The sequence below is a fragment of the Haematobia irritans genome, chromosome 1 (genome assembly GCF_050003625.1).
Source record: "Haematobia irritans isolate KBUSLIRL chromosome 1, ASM5000362v1, whole genome shotgun sequence".
Taxonomy (NCBI): domain Eukaryota; kingdom Metazoa; phylum Arthropoda; class Insecta; order Diptera; family Muscidae; genus Haematobia; species Haematobia irritans.
This window is the reverse complement of record NC_134397.1, coordinates 280,909,528-280,921,594: the sequence shown is the minus strand read 5'-3', so window position 1 is coordinate 280,921,594 and position 12,067 is coordinate 280,909,528. Positions and strand designations below refer to the sequence as shown.

Below are 12,067 nucleotides of genomic sequence, written 5' to 3'. Positions count from 1 at the left end.
AACCTTTTGTGATATTAATCAAACCCGCAAAATATTATGCAAATTGGTTCAGATTTAAATATAGCTTCCATATATATGCATCGCTCTATTTTCCCTAATTTGGCCATAGTACTCTTATTTATTAACCAATGTTACTCAAATTTTAAATTTCGATGTACTACCCGATCGTATTTATACGTACTTGTAACTCTTACATAAGAATATTGCTCGATTTTTACAAATTTGGAGTTATTACCCACACTAATTGAACGATTTTCTCTTTTTTAATAATGGGCTCAATATTAGTGGCATACTAACTCTTTTGGTGCAAAATAAACTATAGCTCCTAATATTAGACATTTCTGCTCAGATTGTGACAAAACACCCATAAACATGTACCCCCCTTTATGTTCTCCAAAACCTATACCAATGATACCCCACAAATTCTTATGTTTACTAATTCAGTACACACAAAAAAAATTTTTTTGATTTCAATCACGAAAATCGCGGATTCAATCATTTTTTTAATTGAAATGTCTTCAATCACGAAAATGATAGTATCAATCACCCATTTTGATTGAAAACCAACACGATTTTCAATTAAAAATTTAATTGACTTTTGTCACGGAATCAATTAATTGTGTGATTGAATCAATTAAAAACGTGATTGATTTTTAACATAAAATTCAATCACAGTTTTAATTGATTCAATTAAAATTTTAATTAATTTCGCGACAAAAATCAATCAACTATTTGATTCATTCAATTAAATAATTAATTGATATTGGCTATAAATTTCGGTCAAAAAATTTATATATTGCGACCCCAAAATCGTATTTAGTTTTATTTGAAATAAAATAAAATATGTATTTCTTATAAAACATATTCAATATTTTATTATTTTTTGAATTATGCAATAGACAAATAAATTTGGTTCTTGTCATTTGTGTTTTGTTCTAACATAACTTACAAATACAATTACTATCAATAACAACTATAGGGTGAAAAAATAAATTATATAAATCATTATCTTCCTTATAATAATAACCATGTTAGCATGTTCCTTCTAATATGTAGATGCGCCTAGATTTCCAATAATTCAGCAGCCTGTAAGCTAAATTAGAATAATTTGAATTTAATTTTGTTCAATTAAAAGTTAATTTTGTTCAACATTACCTGCATAGAATATCAAGTTCAATTCTTAGTTCCAGGTTACAGATTTATAATCTTCTTTTGCAGTTGTAGTCTTTTAGCATAAAAAGGTGTATTAAGGAGCTCGGTAATTTAATTTTAGTAACAATTCCTTTCCAAAATCCACACATTGAAATCGTCTATTAAAATTTGAACCAATGAAAGACAAAAAATAATGGGAAAACAATGTAGTATTTGGTATTATATTGATGATACTTTGTAAATTCTGGAAATAGAAAAAAATATAAATGGAAAATACATATTTTTATTATTTTCGGATATTTTTCATATTTTTAAATCCAAAAGAAAGAACTTTTTTTACCATTACATAATTCAGCTCATTAGTTTATATATCAGATATACTGCTTTATATATCAGATATACTGCTCTCTACTTGGGTTCAAACTGAAAAAGGCAGGTAAAGCAAAACTGCAATTTAATGCCAACGCCACTTCCCAACTTCAAGGTGAATCTTCCAACAAACCCATACCGCTCTTGGTTTTAAGAAAATTAGGAGTGAAAAAAAATTATAATTTTAAAAGATCAAGACGTGGGTACCGTCTTGATCTTTTAAAATTATATTTTTTTTTTTGTTGCAAACATATTCTTATATATTTGATAAAATGATGGAGTTGATGGGATTGATTGGTCAATTTCACAAAATAAAATTGGTCACTAAAAGAAATGAATAAAAAAATATATTATTTTAGTTCGTTTAATGTAAACAGGCTTCAATGGAAACCCGTATTCACATTTCACAATTTCTTACCTTCAATAAACGTAGATTTTTTTCCATTTTTACAATACCACAAAACACAAACACAGGTAATTTCAAATGCGTTCTCTCATATTTTTTTCAAACCTTTACCACGTGGCCGTTTATTGTTGCACACTTTATTTATTTCAACCCCTTGCTATGATTTGTTGGTGCGTTCAAAATATTTATGCACACATTTGGAATGCAGCAGACAGAATGTCGCCAATCATGTTTTTCAATTTACGCGAAAAACAAAAACCCAACCGTTCGTTACAAGTTACTTCTACAGACTGATCTCTCCATCATACATTGTTGAATAAATACCCATTCTCTTGTTCTCTTTTCGCTCTTTCCATTGCTCAAAATTATTCAATTTCAATCACAAAGGTGATTGGATCAATTACATGTGTAATTGGAAACGGAAAAAATTTCAATCACGTTTGTAATTGAAAATTATTTCCGAATTGATTAACAAATTGATTGAATCAATTAATATTTTAATTGGAAACGTTACAAATATCAATTATTTTTTTAATTGGGTTTTATTCGGATTTGATTAAATAATTAATTGAATCAATTAACATATTAGTTGAATCCGTTTCCAAATTCAATTAAGTGTTTAATTGAAAAAATGTTGGTGATAATTTTTTGTGTGTAGGGGTGGTTTAGGGTATGATATAGTCGGCCCCGTCCGACTTTCTACTTTACTCACTGGTTATAATATTAAATTGAGCCGACGGGCTTTTTGGGCAGCAAATAAATCAATGGCTTCTTCAGTCGGCACATTTATTCGGCGATGAACCGACATTAATGCCAATCCTTTGAGTCTACTCTCGCTACTCGAATTTCTTAGATACGTCTTTAATCTCTTCATTGTTGAAAATGAACGTTCGGATGAGCACGTAGTAACTGCAGGGATGGAAAATGCAGTACTATAGTACTTTTTTCAAACCTTTTTCACCCCGGTCAGTACCGTAGTACCCCCGTGAATGATTTAGTACCTTTTGTGTAGACATTTTTGAGTCGATATCAGATGTATGGTACAATAGCTTTGACAAAATATTTTAATATTTTGAGAAAGTCTTTATCAACCTTATTTGCTAATAGTCTTTTACAAATATGGCAAAACAGACATGTTCATGTGGGAAGAAAATCTCGATTTTGTAAGACATAGTCAAAAACAGGATTTTATTGAACTTCAAGAAAGTTTTAGTCGAAAAAAGAATGCGATTCTATATTATCGATTTTTTATTTCGGTAGAAAATGTTGTCAAAATTTTATTTCTATATAGAATTTTTGCAAAAGTTTATTTTTATAGAAAATTTTGTCAAAATTTTATTTCAATTGAAAATTTTGTCAAAATTTTATTTCTGTAGGAAATTTTTGCAAAATTTTATTTCTATAGAAAATTTTGTCAAAATTTTATTTTCTTTAAAATTCAGTCTCTCGGCAATAATCTTTCCGCTCAAAAAATACCTTTTTTGTACTTTCTTAAAAATTGTATTTTCCATCCATGAGTAACTGGCAAAGTGACCAAAATTTTTAAAAGAATATGCACGTTTGGAAATATCTCTTTATTGCTTCCATCGCTGAATTAGGCAGGTTTTTTCGCAGGTTTTGCGCCATTTCATTTACACTTGTGTGTTTGGCTGTTTCGTTGTTGTTGCTATGGCCAAGTTTTATAGGTAAGCGTTTTTCAAAATAAAACCTCCAGCTTTTCTTCAACATCTTCGGTAAGATCTTTCTATGCAGCTAAAAATATATATTTATTTATATAAAAATATTCATTCATTTCGGGGGGGGTTTGATCCCCCTCATCCCCCCCCCCTGAATACGGCCTTGTTTCCATGTAATGTCATCAACTGTAAAACACATTTTTCCTTCTTCTTGTACCTTTCACTTTTAATAAGTTGCTGCGTAACGAGTTTGTCCTCTTTTTACAATTTCAATATCTACAAATAAAAAAAATCATAAACCAATTTTTTCACAAAAGGTTAGCGTCACTGAATGTTACCTGTTAATTGAAGATTCCAAAATGAAGACGAATGAAGGGGTTGTTATACACCATCACGAACATATTTTTTCTCACTAATTTAAAATAACAAATATTTTATATATTTTATTTTTTTATTTATTATATTATTTTACTATATTATTTTTAACAATCCCTCTGTATACCATAGCAACGCGATTCCAACAAAAAAACAACCCACGCGCAAACATATCGATGACAAAAGAGATATAGGAAAATTTCCTATATTCTATTCCTTAAGTTTTGGAAGGATTGAATACTTCTTAGTACGAATGAACTAAAATATTTTTTATGCCAAGTGTTATTCGTATGTATGATAAGCTTTCTATAATAAAGGAAGTCAGAATTATCATTTTGTAAGAAATTTTACTAAATTTGGGGAAACTTGGTTTTAGTTCATATTTTGTTTATTTTTACGAATGCTTTATTATCAGTGAATAAAATTTTCTTGTTCAGTAGTAAATTCTTATACCCACCGAAGAAAAAAGTATTAGTAAAATTCCATGCCTTATTCTAGTTAATGAACTATTCCTTACTGCTTTAAGTTTAGGATTTTTTTTACTGAAGCAAGTAAAATTTATTATTTTAAACAAAAATTTAACTTAAACAAAAATTTAATTTAACTCCGATTTGTATGATTTTTATACCCTGCGCCACACTGTGGAACAGGGTATTATAAGTTAGTGCATATGTTTGTAACACCCAGAAGGAGACGAGATAGACACATGGTGTCTTTGGCAATAATGCTCAGGGTGTAAGGAATGGTGTAAGGAATTCAACTATTCTGGGCTATTCTGAAATTAAATATTTATTTTTTACATTAAATAAAATTATTAAATAGGTTTCCAAAAAATCTAATGAAAAAAAATATTTTGCATAAAAAACAAATATTCTGGTTAAAAGAAAGTTAAAGAATCCTTACCAATTCACTATTAAATTACAAGCAAAGGAGTACTAACATTTTTTTCAAATTTTTAAGGGGTTATCTGAAATTAAATATTTGTTTTTTACATTAAAATATTACATTGGTTCCCAAAAAAATTGATTAAAGAAATACTAAAATAAGGTATTAAAAACCTATAATTTTGATGATAAAAAGGTCATAAAAACGTAAATATTCTAGTTGAAAGAAAGCCAAATTTTAAAAGAAAACTTACCAATTCTCTATTTTCGAACCCATCTGGAGTTGCTCTGAAATTAGATATTGCTTTTACAACAAAGAAAAACATTAAACTGGTTTCCAAAAAAAAAAAAAAAAAAATAATAATTAACAAATAATAATATACATAAAAAATATTATTTTTAAAAGAAAGCCATATTAAAAACCAGTAAGGAAAGTCTAAAGTCGGGCGGGACCGACTATATTATACCCTGCACCACTTTGTAGATCTAAATTTTCGATACCATATCACATCCGTCAAATGTGTTGGGGGCTATATATAAAGGTTTGTCCCAAATACATACATTTAAATATCACTCGATCTGGAAGAATTTGATAGACTTCTACAAAATCTATAGACTCAAAATTTAAGTCGGCTAATGCACTAGGGTGGAACACAATGTTAGTAAAAAAATAAAAATATGGGAAACGTTTAAATCTGAAGCAATTTTAAGGAAACTTCGAAAAAAGTTTATTTATTATATTGGCACGCATAGCTACAATGCTAATTCTACTCCCTGTGCAAAATTTCAACTAAATCAGAGTTAAAAATTGGCCTCTGTGGTCATATGAGTGTAAATCGGGCGAAAGCTTCATATGGGAGATATATCCAAATCTGAACCGATTTCAAGCAAATTTGGCACGCATAGTTACAACGCTAATTCTACTCCCTACACTGAAAAAACAGTGAACCCACCAGGAAGAAAACTTTGCGTTAATTTTAGAAAATTTTGAATATTTGTAGAAAATTTTAACTAAACAGTATTACAAACGTTGGCATCGCGCCGATGTCATAAAAATAAGTAAATATTTTTCCACAAATTCAAGAAAATTTATTAGACATAACTAAGTTTTTTCAATTGTTAAAGAAAATTTTGTAGTTTGAAGGAAAAATTTGGAGTTCAAAATTGCAAGAATGTCTTTAGTGACATACGAAGTTCATGATGGACCCAGTTTTGGTAAAATTTACAAATTTAAAGAAATTCTGAACTATTTTGTGGAAGACACGAATTTAGTTTATCTTTATGCTTCATTTGAGTATATCTTTTTCCTCGGTTTTAGTTAATTTAACTAACGTACACAAAAAATTATTAGAGTAAAGGAAACTTTCTCCAAACATAATAATTCCATGAACTAAAATAAAGTTAAATTGGCTTTAGTGAAATAGAGAGTTCATTTTATTTTGAGTGTATGCAAAATTTCAACTAAATCGGAGCAAAAAATTGGCCTCTGTGGTCATATGAGTGTAAATCGGGCGAAAGCTTTATATGGGAGATATATCCAAATCTGAACCGATTTCAAGCAAATTTGGCACACATAGTTACAACGCTAATTCTACTCCCTATGCAAAATTTCAACTAAATCGGAGCAAAAAATTGGCCTCTGTGGGCAAATGAGTGTAAATCGGGCGAAAGCTATATATGGGAGCTATATCTAAATCTGGACCGATTTTGCTGATATTTTGCAAGTTTTTCGAGACTCATAAAATATTCGGATGTACGGAATTTGAGGAAGATCGGTTGATATACACGCCAATTATGACCAGATCGGTGAAAAATATATATGGCAGCTATATCTAAATCTGAACCGATTTTTTCCAAAATAAATAGGGATCGTCTTTGAGCCGAAACAGGACCCTATACCAAATTTTAGGACAATCGGACTAAAACTGCGAGCTGTACTTTGCACACAAAAATACATCAACAGACAGACAGACAGACAGACGGACATGGCTAAATCGACTCAGAATTTAATTCTAAGCCGATCCGTATACTAAAAGGGTGGTCTATGATTACTCCTTCTTGGCGTTACATACAAATGCACAAACTTATTATACCCTGTACCACAGTAGTGGTGAAGGGTATAAACAATACTTACCAATTTATGGCTGAGATATAACAAAGATTTTCCAAATTCATCTGGAATTGAATATTAATTTTTTACATTGAATAATAAAAATTTCAATACACTTTCAATTTCAACATATTTTCCTAAATATTCTTAATAACTTTCTCGAAACTACCGATAAAATATTAATAACATTCATTTAAAAGGTTTAATAAACAAACACCAATATACATATGTAAATTCCAAAATATTCCATGCCTTTATATTCCCTTGTTGCATATTAAAAGATGCAACAGCCCAAGACAACGCCAACTATACAACTGAAGCATGCCAAACAAAACCAAGCAAAGCCAAAACATTCCTACAACAACAAAAACACATATAATAAACCATCCAAGAATAACAAACACACACACAAACCACTAAATGAACCAAAATAAAAACAACCCCACGCTCATGTATACACAACAAAACTCAAGTAACACATTTTTACATTAATCACATTCCACTATGCCGATAAAGATCTCTGAACTATGCATTAGTTCATCGCATCTGCTGACTATTTACTCTAAGAATAATATTCGTAAAGGCACACCAGTTTATGAACGATGAAACGTTTAACTTAAAATTTGCAAAATTTTCGTGAAATGTTATCTACCATTTTTGACGAAAATGTCTACAAATTTAATTACATGTGAACTAAAAATATTTCATTGGGTAATTTTTTACCAGCAATTATTATCTATAGGAATTGTGAGTAAGAAATTGCTATCCACTTTCAAGTTCATTTTTCGTAAAAAAATATTTTCTCATACAAAAAAATCTTATAGTAAATTGCACTTATATTTTAGAAAATACTTTACATTTCACAAGTAGTTTTATAGCATGACAAACGAATTTTTAACTACCAGTTAAGAAATTTTTTAAGGAAATTTCCATCGTATTTTATAGGCCATGAACTAAACGATTGCTACTTAGAATTTGTAAAATTTCCTTTCGAGTAGTTAATTTTCATTGAAGATACGAAAAATGAACTAAAATTCTGGAAAATTCTTGTAATAAATTATTGTAAAAATCTTCTTAAATTTACGAGACACTTTTTTTTCTGTGTATACATGTATATTTTTGGATATTGCCGAAACATTATGATGTCTGTTTTATGTTAACATATAAAATGTTTGGAAGAACTTTTACACCCAGAAAAAAGTGACCCCTTCTTTAAGTTAAAATGAACTAATTGTGAAGAAAATTGAACTTCGTATAGCGCCAAAGACATTTTTATTTCTTTGAACGATGTGAATTTCGTTGAAATTAGGTAGAATGCATTCCATATATTAGTTAACATTTTCCTATATTTATGTACCACTATACTACAGAATGAAAAAATTTAACTGAATTGAATTCATATATGGAATGATTTTATTGAGCTTTTTTCATTCATTGGGACAAATCTTAGATATTTGTGGTAAACCTTTTTACTTCAAAATTTAGAACTGCTTACCTTCGTTTTTAAATACAATTTTATTTATTTATATAGGCAATTTTTCTTCAATAAAATACACGTTTTATTAATATATTAAATATATTTATTAAGAATCAACAGCATCGACTGGCCTTGAAATATGAGTTTATTATTCCACTATTTCCATGTAATGTCATCAACTGTAAAACACATTTTTCCTTCTTCTTGTACCTTTCACTTTTAATAAGTTGCTGCGTAACGAGTTTGTCCTCTTTTTACAATTTCAATATCTACAAATAAAAAAAATCATAAACCAATTTTTTCACAAAAGGTTAGCGTCACTGAATGTTACCTGTTAATTGAAGATTCCAAAATGAAGACGAATGAAGGGGTTGTTATACACCATCACGAACATATTTTTTCTCACTAATTTAAAATAACAAATATTTTATATATTTTATTTTTTTATTTATTATATTATTTTACTATATTATTTTTAACAATCCCTCTGTATACCATAGCAACGCGATTCCAACAAAAAAACAACCCACGCGCAAACATATCGATGACAAAAGAGATATAGGAAAATTTCCTATATTCTATTCCTTAAGTTTTGGAAGGATTGAATACTTCTTAGTACGAATGAACTAAAATATTTTTTATGCCAAGTGTTATTCGTATGTATGATAAGCTTTCTATAATAAAGGAAGTCAGAATTATCATTTTGTAAGAAATTTTACTAAATTTGGGGAAACTTGGTTTTAGTTCATATTTTGTTTATTTTTACGAATGCTTTATTATCAGTGAATAAAATTTTCTTGTTCAGTAGTAAATTCTTATACCCACCGAAGAAAAAAGTATTAGTAAAATTCCATGCCTTATTCTAGTTAATGAACTATTCCTTACTGCTTTAAGTTTAGGATTTTTTTTACTGAAGCAAGTAAAATTTATTATTTTAAACAAAAATTTAACTTAAACAAAAATTTAATTTAACTCCGATTTGTATGATTTTTATACCCTGCGCCACACTGTGGAACAGGGTATTATAAGTTAGTGCATATGTTTGTAACACCCAGAAGGAGACGAGATAGACACATGGTGTCTTTGGCAATAATGCTCAGGGTGGGTCCCTGAGTCGATATAACCATGTCCGTCTGTCCGTCCGTCCGTTCGTCCGTCTGTCTGTGAACACATTTTTGTGATCAAAGTCTAGGTCGCAATTTAAGTCCAATCGCCTTCAAATTTGGCACATGTTCCTAATTTGGGTCAGAATAGAACCCTAATGATTTTGGAAGAAATCGGTTCAGATTTAGATATAGCTCCCATATATATCTTTCGCCCGATATGCACTAATATGGACCCAGCAGCCAGAGTTTTATACCGATTTGCTTGAAATTTTGTACAAACATAACACTTAGTCGTATAGTCAAGTGTGCAAAATTTGATTGAAATCGGTTCAGATTTAGGTATAGCTCCCATATATATCTTTCGCCCGATATGCACTAATATGGTCCTAAAAGCCAGAGTTTTGGCCCAATTTGGTTGAAATTTTGCACAGGGAGTAGATTTAGCATTATAGGTATGCGTGCCAAATTTGGTTGAAATCGATTCAGATTTAGATATAGCTCCCATATATATCTTTCGCCCGATATGCACTTATATGTACTTAGAAGCCAGAGTTTTATCCCGATTAGCTTGAAATTTTGCACAAGGAGTACAATTGGTAGTATAGTCATGTGTGCCAAATTTGATTGAAATCGGTTCAGATTTAGATATATCTTCCATATATATTTTTCGCCCGATATGGACTTATATGGCCCCAGAAGCCAGAGTTTTGGCCCAATTTGGTTGAAATTTTGCACTAGAAGTACAATTAGTAATATAGTCATATGTGCCAAATTTGATTGAAATCGGTTCAGATTTAGATATAGCTCCCGTATATATGTTTTTCTGATTTCGACAAAAATGGTCAAAATACCAACTTTTTCCTTGTTAAATCGCCACTGCTTAGTCGAAAAGTTGTAAAAATGACTCTAATTTTCCTAAACTTCTAATACATATATATCGAGCGATAATTCATAAATAAACTTTTGCGAAGTTTCCTTAAAATTGTTTCAGATTTAAATGCATCCCATATTTTTTTACTAAAATTATATTCCACCCTAGTGCATTAGCCAACTTAAATTTTGAGTCTATAGATTTTGTAAAAGTCTATCAAATTCTGTCCAAATCGAGTGATATTTAAATGCATGTATTTGGGACAAACCTTTATATATAGCACCCAACACATTAGACGGATGTGATATGGTATCGAAAATTTAGATCTACAAAGTGGTGCAGGGTATAATATAGGCGGCACCGCCCGACTTTAGACTTTCCTTACTTGTTTGTATTGGAGATGATAACAAAAAAATGAAATACACGTATTTTTTAATTTTAATTTATTTTTATTATTTGAAGAGAAACTCCCACAAATTGGGTATGTTGCCAAACATTATTTGCCACCAAAAACAAAAAAAAAAAAACGTAAAAATTGTTCAAAAACATTCTACAATAAAGCTCAAACATTTACCTCTCCAATATATCAAGATTACACACACAGAGAAGGAATATGATCACCTCAAACATGTTCCAAGAGCAAAATGTTATTTTTGAATGGTGACCATGTACTATTTTTATCGCAACCATGTTATTTTCTCGGAAATTATGTATCTGTCTACAGAAAGCATTTTATGTTTGGCGAGAAAACAACATTTTTGCGATAAACATGTTACGTGGTCATCCTCCAAAAATAACATTTTGCTCTTGAAACATGGTTGAGGTGATATATTCCTTCTCTGCGTGCACACAAAACACAATCACAACATTTTTTTATTATTTTTTGAAGTCACAGCAAACCGGCACTTTTTCGTAAATACCAAAAGTCAATAAAGAAATGTCAATTTCCAGCAAGTAGTGCTACCTAATTGTTCCATTTTTACAAGTTTATTAGCTCAGTATGTAAACCACGGGATACAGTGCGTGATTGAGCTAAAGAAGTTATTTCTATTAATTTTGAGGTATTCGAACGGTATGTTGCCTACAGTCTACACTATGATACAGAGGGTTAATAGAAATAATTTGAAAGCATCTGCTCCCAAACAAGATTGTATTCTTACTGAAATTAAAAATTATTTCTTTCAACGCTTAGTATAAACATATTTTAAATATCCATCCATCGAATCCTATAGTTTTTTTTTTAACGATGACTATTGAAAAGTACATTATTTTTAAATCCAAAACAAGAAATTTGTAAGCCACACGTGAACTCTTTTTTACTTGCATTTATGCACCATTAGATTGTATTCAAAAAACATCATAACGCTGTATTCAAAATTTAGCGTATTTAGAAACACAATGTGAAACAATTTTTATGGAATAATTTTTCACTGAACCATTAAATGCGCATTGTATCTGTTATGATACAACCACAAAAAAATCTTACTAAGACGTAAGATTTTTACCGAATTCTACGGAATCAAGTTCGTTGCATTTAAAACATCATAACGCAGTATTCAAAATCTAGCGTATTTAGAAACACAATAAATGTTTCACAATGAATTTTTCACTACACACTTAAATGCGCATTGTATCTGATAA

At 29.8% G+C, this 12,067-nt stretch overlaps 1 protein-coding gene and 1 long non-coding RNA gene across 6 annotated transcripts in view; one reads left to right on the top strand and one right to left on the bottom strand.

Moving 5' to 3' along the window:
- Positions 1–12,067, top strand: part of jus (EB domain-containing julius seizure protein) — a 140,904-nt gene that overhangs the window by 14,622 nt on the left and 114,215 nt on the right. The gene's annotated exons all lie outside the window — the stretch shown is intronic.
- LOC142219832 (uncharacterized) lies at positions 847–1,754 on the bottom strand. Its single transcript, XR_012717798.1, has 2 exons — positions 1,156–1,754; positions 847–1,093 (listed from the first exon to the last, which is right to left on the bottom strand). It is a non-coding gene; the product is annotated as an uncharacterized LOC142219832 (long non-coding RNA).